This window comes from Perognathus longimembris, chromosome 6 (assembly GCF_023159225.1).
Source record: "Perognathus longimembris pacificus isolate PPM17 chromosome 6, ASM2315922v1, whole genome shotgun sequence".
NCBI classification, from domain to species: domain Eukaryota; kingdom Metazoa; phylum Chordata; class Mammalia; order Rodentia; family Heteromyidae; genus Perognathus; species Perognathus longimembris.
This window is the reverse complement of record NC_063166.1, coordinates 39,145,795-39,166,514: the sequence shown is the minus strand read 5'-3', so window position 1 is coordinate 39,166,514 and position 20,720 is coordinate 39,145,795. Positions and strand designations below refer to the sequence as shown.

At 35.6% G+C, this 20,720-nt stretch overlaps 1 long non-coding RNA gene across 1 annotated transcript; it reads right to left on the bottom strand.

Moving 5' to 3' along the window:
• Nucleotides 1–1,176: 1,176 nt before the first annotated feature.
• LOC125352286 lies at nt 1,177–20,412 on the bottom strand. The gene is made up of 3 exons (XR_007211156.1): nt 20,371–20,412; nt 15,005–15,009; nt 1,177–1,406 (listed from the first exon to the last, which is right to left on the bottom strand). It is a non-coding gene; the product is annotated as an uncharacterized LOC125352286 (long non-coding RNA).
• Between the last annotated feature and the right edge of the window lie 308 nt (nt 20,413–20,720).

The window sequence follows — 20,720 nt, the reverse complement described above, 5'->3', positions numbered from 1 at the left end:
AGATATGATTTAATTTACATAAAGTGAAAGGCTATCAAAGATGTGCTTTACATTTTGTCATCGCCAAAATATGGAATGAACCCAGATGCCCCTCAGTAGATGAATGGATCAAGAAAATGTGGTACATATGCACAATGGAATTCTATGCCTCTATCAAAAAGAATGACATTGCTCCATTCATAAAGAAATGGAAAAACTTGGAAAAAAATCAGAGTAAGTGAAGTGAGCCAGACCCAAAGAAACATAGACTCTATTGTTTCACTCATTGTGAATAATTAGTACACATTTAGGATAATCCTAGCAGATGATCACAGTAGCTCAATAGATATATCCATATGAACACATAAGATGATACTAAGTGAAATGATCTCCAAGTTATGTAAACAAGTGGTTTATCATTATTTTCAACATACTATGTGAAATAATGCCCTTTTTCTTTTCTCTTTTTTTCCCCAGGGTTTTACCCCTCATGTTACTGTAACTGATTTTGGTACCCTGGATATTGTATATACATGTATTAGAATTAGGGAACTGAAAGAGAATACCAAAATCGAGAGACAAAGGATAAAAAGACAAACCAATGCAACAGCAATACTTACAAACTTATATGGTGTAAACCAACTGTAAACTCATGGGGAGTGAAGGAAATGAGAGAGCGGGCAGGCAGGGGGAAAATGAGGGAGGAGGTAACAAGTTGGATAAGAAATGTACACATTGCCTTACATATGAAACTATAACCCCTCTCTACATCACTTTAACAGTAAAGAAATGGAAAAAAAAACACAAATATGTACTTAATATTTATAACCTGTGTTTTTTTAAAATACCATAACATATATTTAAATATTTAAAAATAAAATAATTTTTGACATTTTCAATTATAATAATGCAAAATCACATTTTTTCTTTTCTTTTTTCTATTTATTTATTGTAAAATGATGTACAGAGGGGCTACAGTTCCATACTTAAGGTAGTGAGTACATTTCTTGTCAAACTTGTTACCTCCTCCCTCATTTTCTCCCTCCTTCCCCTCCTCCCCAATTGCCTCCCCCCACCATTAGTTATGCAGTTGGCTTACAGCATATTGTTTTGTAAGATCCTTCCATTTCCTTACACATGGGGCAGTGTCATTCTTTTTGATAGAAGCATAAAATTCCATTGTGTATATGTACCACATTTTCTTGATCCACTCATCTACTGAAGGACATTTGGGTTGGTTCCATATTTTAGCGATGGCAAATTGTGCTGCAATGAACATAGTGTGCTGGTGGCTTTAGTGTAGTCTTGCTTGTAATCGTTTGGGAAGATGCCCAAAAGCAAGGCTGCTGGGTTAAAGGGGAGTTCTATGTTTAGCCTTTTGAGGAACCTCCACACTGCTTTCCAGAGTGGTTGAACAAGTTTACACTCTTACCAACAGTAAAGCAGTTCCCTTTTTGTATAGGGTTCCCTTTTTGCCTCATCCTCTCCAGCACCTATTATTGTTAGTTTTCTTGATAATGGACATTCTTATTGGGGTGAGGTGGAATCTCAATGTTGTTTTGATTTGCATTTCTTTCATGGCCAGTGATGTTGAACATTTCTTCCTGTGTCTCTTAGCCATTCTCATTTCCTCTTTAGAGAAGTCTCTTTTTAGGTTTTTAGTCCATTTATTAAGAGGGTAGTTGTTTCTTTGAAGATTAGTTTTGGGGGAACTTAATTTTTTGAGTTCTATGTATATTTTATGAGGCCTTTGTCTGTTGTATGGCCAGTGAAGATCTTCTCCCAATCTGAGGGCTTTCTATTTATCCTGCAAGCTATGTCCTTTGCCATGCAGAAGCTCTGCAGTTTGATGCAATCTCATTTGTCCAACCTTTCTTTGATTTGCTGTGTTTTGGGCCATTATTAAGAAGTTTTCAATGTTCGCCAAGGAGCCTTAGTGTTTTTCTTATTACTCCCTGCAATGTTTTCAGGGTATCTGCTTTTACCTCGAGATCTTTGATCCATTTGGAATTGATTCTGGTTAGGGTGATATATAAGGATCTAGCTTTAGTTGTAACATGTGCTAATTAGTTATGCCTATAATCATAGCTACTCAGGCAGCTGAGACTTGAAGATCACTGTTTCAAGCCAGCCTGGGCAGGAGAGTTGCCTGGGACGTAAAATGAGCAGCCACTTTGGAAAGTAGTTTGGTGGTTTTATATAAACAAACAAAAAACTCATATTATCTAGCAATTGCACACCTGGCCAATTTCCAAGAAAAATATAGACTTGGGATTATACAAAAGCCTACACAACAGCATTTTACTAATCTTATTCAGAATAGCCCCAAATTGAAAGCAACTATATAATATGTCTTTCAATGAGCAAATGATTAAATGACTGTGATACATAAATACCATGGAATATTAGTTATCAATGAAGGTTGACCATCTAGTCACACAATAACCTGGATGAAAATCCAGATAATTGTGCTGGCAGAGGCCATTACCAAGTGTTACATTCTGTGTTTCCACTTGTGTAACATTTGCTATAATTATGGAATTGGAGAGAGTTGGGTGGGTTGTTCTTACAGCTAAAACATGACAAAGAGGAAAGTAGATGTAACTATAAAGTAATAACTTGATCTGTAGAAATTAAGTTATTCTTTATCTTGAGTTCATCCATATCATTGTTCTATGGCTTTACCAGTAATAGTTGCCATTGGGGAACACAATAAAGATTGCATGGTATCCCTTTTCCTTGACTCCATATAAATCTACAACTTTCTCAAAAAGTTTAAGTTCAAATAAAATTCAGAAGTTCCAAAATAACTTATTGTAGTGTCTGTAATACTTGACAACATTTCAGCCAAGTCATCTAAAATCTACAAATAATGTTTATATGTTGAGAATGCCAGGGTTTTATTGTATTCTTCTCCTATGTTATAAAAAATGATTGATCATTGATTTCTTATCATAATAGTTGGCCACAAGTTATATAATTGCACTTAAGAATAGTAGTGCTCAACTATCTCTGTAATCTTATCTGAGTATATTGGAAACCGCGTATACTGGTGTTGGAACTAGCAAATTGAAAGGGAATACCAAAATTGAGAGACATAGGGTAAAAAAAGACAAACAACTACAAAAGCAATACTTGCAAAACTGTTTGGTGTAAGTGAACTGAACACCTCAAGGGGGGAAAGGATAAGGGGGAGGGGGGAGGGGGTATGAGGGACAAGGTAACAAACAGTACAAGAAATGTATCCAATGCCTAACGTATGAAACTGTAACCTCTCTGTACATCAGTTTGATAATAAAAAATTGAAGAAAAAATAAAGAATAGTAGTGCTCATTACATCTTACAATTGGTATTTTCCACGATTTCACAAAAGTGAGCATCACACCATAGCTGGCAACTTGCAAGCCTATCAGCTTTCTTTCATTTAGTGACTCCATTTATTCTTTAATTCTAAGTACTTTCAGTACAGTTGTGAAGAATGAACAACTAGAAATTACTGAAATTCACATAGATATGACCTACAAGGTGTTGGTGGCAAATATAAAAATGAGAAAAAAAAAAGAGAAAAGACAGAGTAAGGCACTTCTGCTGAGATACCATCTAAGTCTGTCAAAGTTGAGCTAATGAAAGGTGTTTGGGGGGAAGGATGGAAGGATGGAAGGATCTAATATAACTTGATATTGTAGCAGACATGACCAAATATTCCAACGTGAAGCCAGATGGAGGTGTTTCATGTAAATGTCTTCATAATCATCTGAATAGGTGGTAAATATCTCCATGTTTCAGGAGTTGTATTATTGTGCTGTGCAAGTTCCTGTAACTCAACACATAATTGAATGATTCTGAAATTGTATACAATGTATGGTCATTATTAATTAGACAGCATTTCCCTAGAATCTCTGCTAAAATATTGGAGACTAGTTCCATTCTCTGCCACTAGAGAGAACTCAGCCATAATTGGGTAACTGAATATTGAAAACTTAGGTTATGAGCTCAAAAGACTTAAATTTTCACAGTTCTAATTAATTCTTTAAAGAAATGTACTTACTTTGAAAGACACCTTTCTTTGCTCTGGCTACGAATTCTAGTACGAATTCTAGTACGAATTCTAGTTGAAGAGGCGAGAAGAGAGCGGACATCCCTGTCTTGCTCCTGATTTCAAAGGGAATGGCTTTAGCTTTTCACCGTTCGGAATTATGCTGCTGTTGGTTTGTCATAGACTGCCTTTATTATATTCAAAAATGTTCCCTGGAATCCCGTTTTTCCAGGGCTTTTATCATAAATGGGTTCTGGAGCAATTAGGCAAGAAGAAAGCATAAAGGGGGTCCAAAGAGGAAAAGATGAAGCTAAACTTTCTCTTTTCACAGATGACATGATCCTAAACCTAAAGAACCCCATTGACTCTACTCCCAAGCTATTAGAGCTGATCCAAAACTTTGATAAAGTAGCAGGTTATAAAATAAACCCTCAAAAATCAATGGCCTTTCTATATGCCAATGACCTGAAGACTGAGGCTGAAATCAGGAAAGCAAGTCCTTTTGCAATAGCCTCAAAAAACAAAATACCTAGGAATAACCTTAACCAAAGAAGTGAAAGACCTCTATGATGAGAACTTTAAAACCATGAAAAATGAAATTAAGGCAGAACTAAAGAAATGGAAAAACCTCCCAAGCTCCTGGATTGGGAGGATTAATATAGTCAAAATGGCAATATTGCCAATGGCTATCTATAAATTCAATGCAATACCTATTAATATACCAACACCATTTTTCAATGAAATAGAGGAAGCAATCCGGAAATTCATATGAAACAATAAAAGACCGCGAATAGCAAAAACAATCCTAAGCAGAAAGAAAAGTGCTGGAAGAATTCCAATACCCAACTTCAAGCTGTATTATAAAGCTATAGTAATAAAAACAGCTTGGTGGGCTGGGGATATAGCCTAGTGGCAAGAGTGCCTGCCTCGGATACACGAGGCCCTAGGTTCGATTCCTCAGCACCACATATACAGAAAACGGCCAGAAGCGGCGCTGTGGCTCAAGTGGCAGAGTGCTAGCCTTGAGCGGGAAGAAGCCAGGGACAGTGCTCAGGCCCTGAGTCCAAGGCCCAGGACTGGCCAAAAAAAAAAAAAAAAAAAAAAAAAAAACCAGCTTGGTATTGGCACGGGAACAAGCCTGAAGACCAATGGAACAGAACTGAAGACCCAAAAATGAACCGGCAAAACTATGCCTACTTAATCTTTGATAAAGGAGCTAAAAAAAAAAATAGGATGGAAGAAAGATAGCCTCTTTAACAAATGGTGCTGGCAAAACTGGTTCAACACCTGCAACAAACTAAAACTAGATCCTTATATATAACAATGCAACAAAATCAATTCCAAATGGATCAAAGACTTCAAAATAAAAACAGATACCCTGAAAACAATAAAAGAAGGAGTAGGAGAAACATATGGGCTCCTTGGCACAGGATGAAACTTCCTTAATAAAGGCCCAGAAATGCTACAAATCAAAGAAAGGATGGACAAATGGGACTGCATCAAACTTCAGAGCTTCTGCAGGGCAAAGGATATAGCTCACAAGATAACCAGAAAACCCACAGATTGGGAAAAGATCTTTACTGGCCATACAACGAACAAAGGCCTCATATATATACAAACTAAAAAAATTAAATTCCTCCAAAACAAAACCGCAAAGAACCAATAGCCCCAACAAAAAGTGGGCTAAAGACTTATAAAGAAACTTCTCTGATGAGGAAATGAGAATGGCCAAGAGACATATGAAAAAGTGCTCTATATCACTGGCCATAAAAAATTCAAATCAAAACAACATTGAGATTCCATCTCATCCCAGTAAGAATGTCCTATATCAAGAAAACTAACAATGACAAATGTTGGAGGGGATGAGGCCAAAAGGGAACCCTACTTTATTGTTGTTGGGAATGTAAGCTGGTTCAGCCACTCTGGAAAGCAGCATGGAGATTCCTCAGAAGGCTAAACATAGAGCTCCCCTATGACCCAGCAGCCCCACTTTTGGGCAACTACCACAAACAAGAACACACTAAAGAACAAAGACCACAAACAAGAACACACTAAAGCCACCAGCACAACAATGTTCATCGCAGCACAATTTGTCATAGCTAAAATATGAAACCAACCCAGATGCCCCTCAGTAGACGAATGGATCAGGAAAATGTGGTACATATACACAATGGAATTTTATGCCTCTACCAGAAAGAATGGCATTGTCCCATTCCTAAGGAAATGGAGGGACTTGGAAAAAATGGTACTAAATGAAGTGAGCCAGACCCAAAGAAACATGGACTGCATGGTTTCCCTCATAGGGAATAATTAGCACAGGTTTAGGCTAGTCACAGCAGAGGATCACAAGAGCCTAATAGCTATGCCCCTATGAATGTATAAGATGATGCTAAGTAAAATGAACTCCATATTATGGAAACAAGTGTTATATCACTGTTGTAATTACTTTCAACATGCCCCGTGAAACCATAGCTTTTTTTGTTGATGATCCTCTTGTATCCCTTCCTGTGGTGTACTTGTGCTATCACTTTATCTCATCTGAATACACTAGATACTGTATATTCTGGTATTAGAACTAGGGAAGTGAAGGGAATATCAAAATCAAGAGACAAAGGATAAAAAGCCAAAGACTCCAAAAGCAATACTTGCAAAACCATTTGGTGTAAACCAACTGAACAACTCATGGGGGAAGGAGGAAAAGGGGAGGGGGAGGGGGAATGAGGGAGGAGGTAACAAACAGTACAAGAAACGTACCCAAGACCTCTCTGTACATCTATTTGGCAATAAAATTTAAAAAAAGAAAGACACCTTTCTTAATTTTCAAGTACAGACAGAAATATTGTAGAAGTCTCAGAAAAGAAGGTGGATAAGACTAACAAGAAGATGGTACTATGTAAGTAGGTACTAAACTATAGTTAGGTGCCCTATATATAATTTCAGAAATTTCAGTTGTCACTCCCTGATTGTGCAGACTTTTTAGTTTGCTATACACCACACCTTTCATTGGTTAACATAAGTCATGGATATGTTTGAATGAATGTGGCATCGATGTGGCTGAAAACACCAAACCAAAGAGAGACACTGGCTCATTGTCAACTTCATTCTTTACTGATTTTCTTACCTATATAATATCTGTACAGTTTGAAGCTAAGAAGATGTTTTCAAAATCTTGAAACTTGAGGTTTGTGCCTGAGTTCTGCCAGTACCTAGTGATTTGTTATTGGTCAAATAAATGAGCCTATGTGTGCCCCAGTTTGTTCATGTATAACACTATTTTATGAACTAAAGATTCATAAAGAAAAGTTCTTTTATTTTCATATCATGCACATTACCATCTAATTGTGTGTTGCTGGATAATTTAATCCAGATCTGAGCACATATTTTGTAATTTGGACAATCCTAACAATCATAGCCTATGTGCTCAATGTTGTCTCTTTCTTGGTCCTGCTTTCTAGTTGGACACATCAAAGCAAATGTTTCATTGTACACATCCTCACAGGCATAGTTTGAGCTTTTCAACCACCTACTCACATCTACCTAAGCAAACCCTACCATGAAGATGTGTTTGTTTCAGTTCTTTGCTTTGTCTTTAGTTCTTTGCATAAAAGTTATTCTGAGATATTTATTTGGAATCACATCATAGGGCTGGGAATATGGCCTAGTGGCAAGAGTGCTTGCCACCTACACATGAACCTCTGGGTTCGATTCCCCAGCACCACATATACAGAAAACGGCCAGAAGGGGCGCTGTGGCTCAGGTGGCAGAGTGCTAGCCTTGAGCGGGAAGAAGCCAGGGACAGTGCTCAGGCCCTGAGTCCAAGGCCCAGGACTGGCCAAAAAAAAAAAAAAGAAAGAAAGAAAAAAGGATGGAATCACATCACATTATCTTTTAAACAAACAAGACAAGAACTGTTTTTTAAATATAAGAATATTTTCTACTCTAGTTTCCTTTAATCTAAATTGAAAAAAACATTGAGAGCAATGAAACATGGTTTCATGTATAAGAGGAAAATATAACCTAAAATCTCTTGGCAGGTCCATTGATGATTTACTTTATTTATATCTCATGTAGCAACAACAAAAATAAAAACAGGTCCCAGGACACTTGTAAAGCTGTAATACATTATGACAGTTTGTAAGAAATGAAAAAAGTGTAGAGTGGAGAAAAGAATCCTTGTCACTTTGATTGCTAATGAAATTTTGTGCATTTAATTTTAACAGTTTCTTGAAAATGCCATATTAAGGAATTTTGAGGCGCCTCATGTGGCAGCTGGTATCTAGGGGCCAGTCTGATTTGCTTTGTGAATTTTCCTATCAAGGCTGGCAAGGCTTTATTGGTAATTCCTAGCTTAACTAACACCAAGCAAACAAGTTTCTTAAGCATTTGTGAATATTGAATCACATGATTTTGAGTTGGGAGACTGTACAAAAGAGAGTTCTTTAAAGGAAACATTGTTCTAAATGCTGCTATGCTGGCATTGGTAAGCACCCAAAGGACCTGTGCAGAAAATAGTTTTCTCTGAATATGTTAGGAGACATATATATTCCTTAGTAACTTAAGTTATCCTTTATACTTAAGCAGAACTCTAATTAGTGTGCCTCATACACAGAGTAGGAAATATGATTAGACCTCCTGGTAAATACTTAACATACTTGAATAAACAGTAGCAAGTGAGTGAATGAAGAAAAACTGTGAGTTGGGTGCAGGTTATCTTATGCCTATACTCCTAGCTATCAGGAGGCTGGAATATGATGCTTATAGTTTGAGGCCAGTCCAGGCAGGTGAGTCCATGGGACTCTTATCACTAGTTAGCCACCAAATAGAAGTGGAGCTGTGGTTCAGGTGGTAAAGTACTAGCCTTGAGCAAAAAAAGCTCAATGTTGCCTAGCCCTTGAGTTCAAACCCCAGGAGTAGCACAAAAAGCAAACCAAAACCATGCTTCCTATGTATATACTTACTAGTAGACTAGAGCATTTTCAATCAGTATATGGTTAAAGTATTTCAAGATAACAGTAGGAAAAGCATGAATTATTATTTTTAGAACTTAGAAACAACAATAGAAAAGGCATGAGTTGTCTTTTGGGTATGTACTCAAGCAAGTCACTAAGCCTTGAATCTCATCTAAAAATGAGGAAAATGATAGTACAAACATTATGATATTATTATAAAGACTATTTTTCAGTGCTCATATAAATATCACAATGCCTGGTACACAATAATCAATGAATAGATCTTTTATCATCATCAACAGCAGCACATATAATTTTATAAACTTCTCACACACAAAAAAAAACTTAGGCTAAATGTTAGTGAATTCTACTAAATACTCAGAGATAATGTAATTTCAATTTCTGACCACAGGAACACAGACAGAGCATAACTTTAAAATATTTTAGCAAGTTAATGGGGCACTGATGGCTCACATTTGTAATTCTAACTACTCAGGAAGTTGAGATATGAGGACTGCAGTTTGAAGCCAGTCCAGGTAGGAAAGTTTGTGAGACCCTTATCTCCAATTAACCAGCAAAAGGCCAGAAGCAAAGAGGTGAGTCAAGCAGTAATGTGCTAGCCTTGAATGAAAACACCAAGAAAGACAGATAGGTCCTCACTCAGTTCAAGCCCCAATACTAGCACACACACAAAATTAGCAAGCTGAATGTCACATTATATAAAGTACAATATAGTATAGCCATTCCTGGAAGTCATCCAGAGTAAAATCCACATGATATAACAGGTAATGATGAAATGTAATATTTCATAAAAACAAATATATTCATATAAAAGTTTTAGAAAACTAGAAATAATAGAGAGAGCCAAAGAAAAACCAAAAACAAGTAGAAATGATTATTTTAAAAAGTAAAACTCACAAAAAAGGAAAAATGGGTAAAATTATTAAATACAACTAAAGAAAGTTTGTGCTAACACTTAACTAGAGTGGACAAATCCCTGATAAACTAGATAAAAGGAAAACAACTAAAATGCTTCATTAGGATTAATATAGGAAAGTACAAGCTATGAAATGTAGTCCAATTTGCTTAATGAGTTGTTTTGTATCTCTTTTGGTACATTTAAAAATCCAAGATTACTTGCATGACACATAGTCAAAATATAAATGGGGGAAAACTATTCAGGAAAATAGCAAAAAGCTCAACAAAGGAAAATCTGAGAGGAAACTGAAAAGATCTACCATTTGAAAAGTGCTTCAGAATCAGATAAATTCCATGTCACTTATGCTAGAAAGTCAACACAAAACTTGCATCAAATTAGAAAACAATAATGCTAAGAAAAATGTTAGTAAATTATCAAAAATGCTAGTAAATTATACAAAAGTTCCTTAACAAAGATATAATCTGCCAATGTATGGGGGATATTTTAGAATTTTAAGTTCTATAACATACTAAGTAAGAAAATATTGCTGTGTAACATGATGCCAAAAAGGACAAGAAAAATAGTATAATACCTAAGAAAGTTTTAATTTATATTGAAATGCATGCTATTTACTCAAAAAATATAAATACAAAATATGAAATTTAAGTTGACTCAATTCAAGATGTCAATAGTTTAATATGTCTATACATAATTTTAACTTGACAAATTAACTTTAGGTCTACTTGATGTAGACATAAAGGCAAGATAATTAGAGAAATAAATCATAGCTAGATTAACATTAAAAAAATAAACCAATTAGAGGAAGAGATTCCAGAGAAACAAAAGCTATTTGAATGTTGAAAAGGTGACATTGATCAAGATATATTGCATTCATAAACTGCCTTGATAAATGGCAACTCCTATGCACATCTACTTAAAGACAATTTGTTAATAGTCAGTAGAGTGGAACTACTACAGAATTTTATATATTGGGGAAAAAATCAAAGTAAAATTGAAATAAATAGTATTAAAGCACTTGAATATCCATTTATGAATAAGTAGCTACTAGCTTACATACAGCAGTAAGTTTCAGCTAGATGCCCTGGCTCATGCCTATAGTCATAGATACTCAAAAAGTTGAGATCTAAGGATCAAGGTTCAAACACAGCCTGAGCACAAGTGTCCATGGGATTCCAATTTAAAATGTTTAATTTAATTCACTCACAACACAATATATTCGAAATTAACTGTACAGCTAGCTTGTCAGTGGGGATTTGGAGGGGAGAGAGGATAGAAGAAGAATTAGGGAAGGGAGTAAAATGTATGACAAGAAATGTACTCACTACCACGTGTATGTCATTGTAACCCCTTGGTACCCCACCTTGACGATAAAAATTTTTTTAAAGTAGACCCATTCAATCTGTAGATTCATAAACAACAAATAAACAAACAAATAAACAAAAAATAAGTAATAAAACACTGGAAGTGGAGCTGTAGGAAAGCTAAGAGACAGTGCCCATGCCCTTAGTTCAAACCCCATACTGGCACAGAAGAAAATACAAAGAAATAATCTAAATTAGTTTTAAATGTAAAAAAAAATAGAAGTATTAGAACTACATGCATAGAAAACATTTTCTAAGCTCAGTATTGAGAAAGCTCAAAATTCAAAATGTGAATGCAAATATTTAATGATTGTAGGTATATGAATAATTCTTTTAATGAAATCAGAAATAAAAGTGGCAGAATAAGGATGTAGCTCAGTGGAGGAGTGCTTTACCTACCTTGAATAAGGCCCTGTATCCCATTACCAGTACTGAAGAAAGCAAATTTAATTAACAAAATAATTGTGAATTATAAATTATTATTGATTTGAATATTGACTAATAATTAGTGTGGTAAACTGAGAAGACACAATGCCTTATAAATAAATTTAATATTTGAAATACAAAATTGGTTTATACAAGATAATATAAAAACCTCAATCCAGTCAGTTGCTGGTGGCTCATGCCTATAATTCTAGCTGCTCAGGAGGCTGAGATCTGAGGACCATAACTCGAAGCCATCCTGGACAGGAAAATCTATGAGACTCTTGTATCTCCAATTAACCACCAGAAAAACCAAAATAGTAGTGTGCTAGCCTTAAATGTAAAAGCTCAGGGACAGCACCCAGGCCCTGAGTTAAAGCCTCATGACTGACAAAAAAAAAAAAATCAACATTTAGGCATTCACTGAGAGACTAAATGAGGATACTCTTATAGGAGGAACACAAAGGCACACTGCCTCTGTGCCTTTGATCGTATGAAATAGTACTTATCAAAATGAACTCCAGGAAATTGAAACACAAAGTCTTTTCTGTTCTTTTGTCTTGTTTGTTCATTTATCATCTTTTGGGGTTAAAGGGAGGCACAGAAATACAGGAACAAAAAAGGAACAAATGCAGCAGTGGTACTCAGTAGAAATTATGATGAAAATGAACTGTAGACTTGTGGGTAGAGACAGGAGGAAAAACTGGGAGAGAACAAAGGAAGGGATGACATTGTACAAAAAGAAATGTATTCATTGCCTGACTTATGAAAAGGTAACCCCTTTGTATATCATCTTTATGGTAACAATTTTAAGGCAATCAACAACAGATTGTCTAAATAAATTCTGGTACATTTCCATGATTCAACTTCACCAATAATAATATATGGAGGCAGACAATAATTATGGACCTGCAAACACTGTCAGAACACTCTAACATTAACAAAAATTGTAGGACCATAAATGCAGTATAATTCTGTGACTGTTTAAAAACGTTGTAATAAATATAATTGCAGAGCATCGATCTTTATGTTCATTGTACTGTTTTCAGTCATTTTTGAAGTGGCACTGCTTCTTAAGGTTCTCCTCCAGTTCCCAGCTTCTCCAACTCTTCATCCTCATGGGCTCATGAGCAAGGGTGAAATTCAAGAGTCACTTATACTCAGGCAGAACCATGGAAGAATCTAAGAAGGGAGAACCTGAATGCTTAAACACACACACACACACACACACACACACACACACACACGCATACACACACACACACACCCCACATAAAATATTGTGCAGTTGTTTAACTGAATGTACAATTGGATGGAAAACAAATGCTTTTATGATGAATAGCAATTCTAAAACTGGTTCTTGATATCGAAAATACATGATACACTCCTTGTTTTATCCATTCAATACTTACTTAATCAATAAGTGTGCCTTGTACTATTCAATGTGAAAAGATCTAAAAGTAAAAGTAAAGGTGTTTGCATTTTCTCCCTTCCTTCCTTCCTTCCTTCGTTCCTTCGTTCCTTCCTTCCTTCTTTCCTGCCTGCCTTCCTTCCCTCCTTCCTTCCCTCCTTCTTCCCACCCTCCCTCTTCTTCCTTTCCTTCCTTTCTTCCCTCCTTCTTCCCTCCCTTGCCTTTCTTTCCTTCCTTCCTTCTTCATTTCCTTTCTTTCTTTCCTTCTTTCTTTCTTTCTTCCTTTCTCTCTCTCTTTCTCTCTTTCTTTTTCTCTTTCTTTCTTTCTCTCTTTCTCTCTCTCTTTCTTTCTTTCTTTCTTTCTCTCTTTCTTTCTTTTTCTCTCTCTTTCTTTCTTTCTTTCTTTCTTTCTTTCTTTCCTTCCTATCTTTCTTTCTTTGTTTCTTCTTCTCTTCCTTTCCTCTTGCTTTTTCTTACTGGTTTTTCTCTAGTAGGTCACTTTCCTGACCCCTTATAGATCTTTCTGAATTGATGAAAGTTAAAATTCAGATTTATTCTAAAACTGGCTTTGGAGATCACTTATATTCCTGTTGTAATAAGCAGTAGCATTACAAAGCAGCTATAAGATTTGTACAACACTACAAGATTTATGGGAACATACTCCTCAGTTATCACAGAAAAACCTGCCCTGTCTCCTCCAATTCCACTCCTTTTTACCTCAGTTTTCAGCAGAAGTGTGCTTTTATCTAAGTAGTAAATAAATTCCTTTCCAGAGAAACTCTCTCCTCTACCTTAAATAGCCTTAGTAATCTAGTTCTAAAAATGTTTTCCAGAAAAATAAAATATAAAAATTCTTTTGAAAAGTTGTCTGAGCAGGCGATGGTGGCTCATGCCTGTAATCCTAGTTATTTAGGAGACTGAGGCCTTATGGTCTCAGTTTGAAGCCAACCCTGATGGGAAAATCTATGTGATGTTTATCTCCAGTTAACCAGCAAAATGCCAGAAGTGATGCTCTGGCTCAAGTGGTAGAGCTCCAGCCTTGAGCTGGGGGAAATATGACAAGCAAGAATACTCACCTATTCCATTCCATCTCCTTTCCTTCTCAATTAACTTCTAATAAATTAATGAAAGTTCTCAGTATTTGCCTTTTCTGAGCATATGATATTGCTTGTCAGACAATTTCTTGTTATTTCTATTTCTAATATTACTGTGTTTACTGAGTCTCCAAGGGTATATGGCTGTTATAGCAAATAGAAATATTTATATGTTAGTAACACAGGTCTGAAAAAACAATGACTTAAGGTGGAATTTTCTCCTAATATGAACAAATAAAAGGGGGAAGAGCTCAGATATTATGGATAAAAAGCTCTTTTTACCTTTTTGCTTCATCTTCTTTAACATATCCCTCTAAGTAGTTGAGTGTCTAGTGCTGAAAAATGTCTGCGATAAGTTTTGACATCTAGCCCACACTACCAGTATAAATAAGGAGAAAATAGAGAATCATAAAATATTTTTCCAGGTGTTAGTCCTTTTCTTTCACTTTCAGTAGTGACAACCACTTCTACAAACTTGAGGAAAAAGATATTGAAAAGCAAATTCATTTGTATAGTTATCAACAGTCAAGAAGAAATCATGAACAACACCCCCCACATCTAACCATTTACCTGCTGTGTAAGTAGCAAGTCAGACCAACTCATATTCACACTGATGTGTGAGAACAGTATGAGAGCATGTTTTATCAGAAAACAATGATTGAGATGGCAGTCTATATATAAGAGATGAAAAAAGGAAGAGAAAACAGATTTTACACCAATATCCCATAACATATGAAATAAAGAAAAAGAAAGGAATAAGACCGAACATTATGGAATCTCAAATGAAGTGCTCAGGACCATCTGCTGGCACCCAACCTGTGAACTGGAGACACACAGTAACTAATGCCAGACTTAGTTCTTCTTATTGTTGTGTTCCTGCTTCATCCAATAGCCCCATGTCCTCATTCTTTGAGTGTGGCCTTAAGGATATTTATGACATGGAATGAATTAAAAAGAAGTTGAAAAGTATTTTATAACATATTCCATTTTAAGTTATTTTATGCTAAATAAAAACATTTGGCTAGAAATGATATGTCTCTACAGCCTAGTTCTTTGGACACCAATGAAAGACTTTATTCATTAAACTTCTCCGTTACCATACACTCATCTGGATAAACGTAATCACCTTTGTAATGTAAAAAATATGCACATTACCCACAAAAGTGACATATTGATGTTCTTTCACAGTATACTTCTGAAACTGAAACTTAGAAATAAATAAGATTTTTAGATATGGTTGTTATTTGGGCAAATTTAATAAAACTAAGGATCTGGGTCCAGCCCACTGAGCTGCCAATGGGATAAAAACCTAGAAGGACATGGTTTTTCCAAGCATATGGGAATCTTTTTCTTTCATGAGGAAAGACATTTAAAACAGAAGAGTCTGAAATGAGCTACTATATCTAATCCATTTTTTCCTATGGTTGAAGGAAAGAGAGAATTTCACTCATAAAATCCCAGCCAGTTGAAACTGATCATCACTATTGATTCTCCTTTCAGAAGCCCACTGTGTCCCAGCACCCTCTTTAGTTTCAATCGATCTATCTTTCCAAGTCCAAGATGGTTTTCTGGCTTTTGTTTAAAGGTGTTTGTGCCTTTCCATTGAGTTTCTCTGTCTCTCACTGTGGAAATTTAGAAAAAATAGACAAAAGAATGAAAAATTAAAACAAGGATGGCAACAATTTTAAAGAACAAATATGGAGATGAGGAATGAAAGGACAAGTGTTTCCCTAAAATGTCAGTTGAATCTAGCTCCTTCTTAGAAGTTTGAAAACCAAACAAAAACAGCCTACCAGCACAATTGATAGGGATGTATACTCAGCTATATCTTACAAAAACTTCACTGGAGTATTTAGTCATTCTGTCATCTCTATTAACTCTAGCGCTGTTAACATTATTTTAGTCAATAAGATTCTTAAGTTAGAAAAAATATCTATATGGATGATTCTTTCTGTTTACAGTTTAGGGTTGTGATATCAGAATTTCTCTTTGCAAACAACATGCCCAGCTAAATAATTTGTTTTCAGACAAATTCAAAAGACAGAAAAAGAAAAGATATGGTGGACCCACCCTGGCACCTGTGTGTCTCTTGATGCCCTCCAGTTATATCCCACAGTTGAACCATTGTAAATGTGGCTGACCTTCCCATGGTGGTCGACATCTTTCACTGATAGGACTCATTGGGCAATCAGACAGCATCCCGGTGACATTCTTTGCAGCTGCTGGCAATGACCTTCAACTCCTCTGGTATTTAACCAGGCTGAAGCATCCTCTGGCTATAACATGTTTGTTGGTGTGAGATGAGCCTGGTTTATCTTCTGCCCCTTCATGTTCATGTTTTCACACTAATTCTCATCTGTTGGCAGCATAGCTTTTTCCCAAATACTCTCATTCCTCTTCTATTTATGCTTTTGCATTTTTAATCATCTTTGATCACCTCTTGGTCAGTAAAGAATCTCAGGGGATGGAAAATATTATTGTATATATAAGGAAATAGGGCCTAGTAGATGGTGCAACTAGGAAATAATTTGAGTGTCACAGTCTTTCTGACACACAATTCTCCTGGGTGTACATTGTACCCAAAGTTACAATCCTCAACTCACAGCAGTCAAACTGTTGATACCAGACCCAGGAATCAACAAAAAATATTCGAGCTTCTTAACAACAATAATTTGGATTATTTTCAATATGCCATACCATGTAACCTTGTCTAAAATGTTAGTGTAAGCTCTCATGGAGGAAAGCAATAAATATTTCTGAATGTAGATTTTGGAATCAAAGATCCAATGGGTATGAGTAAATTAACAAGTTTTTCAGTGTTGCATGCTCTGGCTTGAATTACTGTGTATTCATGTTAATTATTGGGAAGAATGACATGAAGTATAACCAGGGATGAAATGCTTCTATGATTTACCATAAGCCTCTTATTTTGCTCTTAGGCTCTCCATCTTCCAACCCCAGAATTTCCTGATCATAGCAGTGAAAGAGTATTCTACCTGAAGAGAAGATATAGCATCATAGATACTTGAGGGGGATTTCCCCAACCACAAATAAGTGGATTAGTTTTACTAGTCATTTATTTTAAATGACTTAGAAAGATGTATGTGTGTGCCAGGGGACACATTCTTGAGGAAACTTGCACTTCCCTTACAACCTGCTCATTGCTACCTTTTTTGCCCAACTGTAAAGCTTTATTTCTCAATTCTTTTGTACAAGGTATCCAGTAAATACTTGTTGACTAAATGATTGTTGAATCTATTTTGTTATTTGAAAGTAACCAAAACATTACTAAGCTTAAACAAAATAAGATATTTGTTCCTGAGCTTCAGGAACATGCTGGATCAAGGGATGCTTGTTTTCTTGCTTTCTGCATCCCACTTTGCGTTTCCTTCTCTTTATTTAATTTTCTTTCTCACTCTAAACTAGCTTTCTCTCTGTCTCAGTCCACATGTAAAAGTTTTACATATCCTCATTTCAAACTACATGGACAAACACTTGAAATTTTCATTTCCAACGACAAGGACTGAATGTCTTATTGTGTGAGGGGGGTGGGGCTTCTGCTTTGAGTTTGGTCATTCGGGTTAATCTTGTTTTAGAGCAGTTTCTGAACAATATCTACTTTTTGTGTTCTCTATTTATTTGCATTTCCTCTTGTGTGAATTCATTGTTCATTTTTGTTGATTTTTCCATTTTACTATTTTGAGTCCTTTATTTTTCCTAATACTTCATAATTTAATGTGAAAAGGGGAATCATTCTAGATTTTTTCTTTTTTATTTAATTTTATTTTTGTCTTTAAGTAGTCATACAAGGATTTGACATTCAACAAAGTAATACATAAATACAATGAACATTGATCAATGCCACCCTTTCATCATTCTTCCCATCCCTCCCAACCCCATTGTTCCCTCAATTTTCTTATTTTCTTAAACTATTCATTAAATTTTATAACTGCCTCCTCCCTCTCTTTATTGTTCTTAGACATATTAAACTGTACATAGTACAGTTTTATCTCAACTTTTCCATGCATGCATATGTTGTACTTTGATAATATTCACCCCTCCCTTGTTAGTCATTTTTATCCCTCTCTTTTACTTTATTCCTTCCCCTTCCACCTTCCTAGAAGTCTCTTACTTGCTTTTATGACATTTGTTGGGTTTTTTTGCTCCAACTTCCACAAATAAAAACAGGTAATAACTATATTTGTGAGACTATCTTATTTCAGTTAACATGCTAATGTAAGAGTGAATTAACATGGATTAAATGCTTATAAAATCCCTGGAAATTCTATAGGAACAAGTTGTAAGCTGTATAACACCCAGAAAATCACAGAGAGGATCCTTAATCAGGCCCAGAAAGCTGAAGGATGCATGTTTTCTCTTATATGTGGAAGCTAGATTTAGCTAACAAGCTCATAAATATGTTGGATGATACGCAAGTGGACACATACATATACAAATGTAATAACTGAACTATAGTAGATTCAAGGTGTTCTCAAATAGTGTACTTCCTTAGAAAGGCAAAATCAAAGTTTAGCAAACTAAAACACAAGAAAACAGGTACTTAAAAGGGGGGAAAAGGTTCCAGGGGAAAAGAGAAGATGAATAAAGAAGAGAAGAGAGGAAATGTGGACAAAAATCCAAGGTATATACTATGAAATTAAGAAGAGTGAGGGAAGAGGTTGGTAGAGGAGGAATGGGAATATGTTAAAAGGGATGACATTGATCAAGATATATTGTATTCTTAAGTGGCTCTGTTAAATGGTAACTGCTTTGTTCAACTATTTAATGATAACAAATAAATAGCTACAAAAATGATAAAGTTACTATTACATTTGCCACCATCAGGAAAAAAATGCCACTGCAGCTGAAACAAAAGAATGAAAAAAAGACCTCCACTGTAGCACAAATGTCCCATCACAACCATAAAGATGCAAATTAGACACAGGACACTACCTCAGAACTTACCTCTCCACAATCATAACACCAAACAAGATTGATAGCCAATAATACCATCTCTCTTATTCTCTAACTTCACACAAGAATGCATTAATGATGAGTATAATTTGACTCTTTCAGCCTACATAGTAAGAAGCTTGGTTTGTTTGTTCTTTTTGATATTTGAAATACAGGAAGGTGCATGAGAAGAAGTTTAGGCAATTTTTTTAGTCTAATCAATTTATTAATTAATATAATTGATTTCTAAGAATAAAAGTTTCACTTTTATATCCATATATAAATTTAATTTTTTTTCTTTTTTTCCATTTCTTTATTGATAAAATGATATACAGAGGGGTTACAGTTTCATATGTAAACAGTGCATGCATTTTTTATACAAACTGTTACCTCCTCCCACGTTTTCCCCCCTCTTTTCCCGTCCTCTTTTCTCCCCTCCTTCCCCCCTCCCCACTTCCCTCCCCACCATGAGTTGTACACTTGGTTTACACTATATAGTTTTGTAAGTATTATTGTTGCATTGGTTTGTCTTTTTATCCTTTGTCTCTCAATTTTGGTGTTCCCTTTCCCTTCCCTAGTTCCAATACATGTATATACAATATCCAGGGTACCAAAATCAGTTACAGTGATATCAGGGGTAAAACCACAGAAAAGAAAGAAAAAAGAATAAGGGCATTATTTCACATGGTTTGTTGAAAATAACAACAGTGATAAACCACTGTTTTTATTACTTGGAGTTCATTTCACTTAGCATCATCTTATGTGTTCATATGGACATAGCTATTGAGCTATTGTAATCTTCTGCTAGGATTATCCTAGATGTGTACTAATTATTCCCAATGAGGGAAACCATAGAATCTATGTTTCTTTGGGTCTGGCTCACTTCACTTACTATGATTTTTTTTTTAGGTCCTTTCATTTCCTTACAAATGGGGTAATGTCATTATTTCTGATAGAGGCATAGAATTCCATTGTGCATATGTACCACATTTTCTTGATCCCCTCATCTACTGAGCGGCATCTGGATTGGTTCCATATTTTAGTGATGGCAAATTGTGCTGTGATGAACATAGTTGTGCTGGTAACTTTGATGTGGTCTTGCTTGTAATCTTTTTGGTAGATGCCGAAAAATAGGGCTGCTGGGTCATATGGAAGCTCTATGTTCAGCCTTCTCAAGAATCTTTTACTGCTTTCCAGAGTGGTTGAACAAGTTTACACTCCTACCAACAATGTAGGAGGGTTCCCTTTTGGCCACATCCCTTCCAGCATTTGTTATTGTTAGTTTTCTTGATAATGGACATTCTTATTGGGGTGAAGTGGAATCTCAATGTTGTTTTGATTTGCATTTCTTTTATGGCCAGTGGTGTTGAACACTTCTTCATGTGTCACTTGGCCATTCTAATTTCCTCTTCAGAGAAATCTCTTTTTAGGTCTTCAGCCCATTTGTTGTAGGCAATATTTTAAGCTTGTGTGAATTATGTCTAACACACACATGCACACACACACGCATATACACACAGATTATGTTCAGAGATATTTACATTTTATATTTTATTAAAGAGGTCCCATAACTA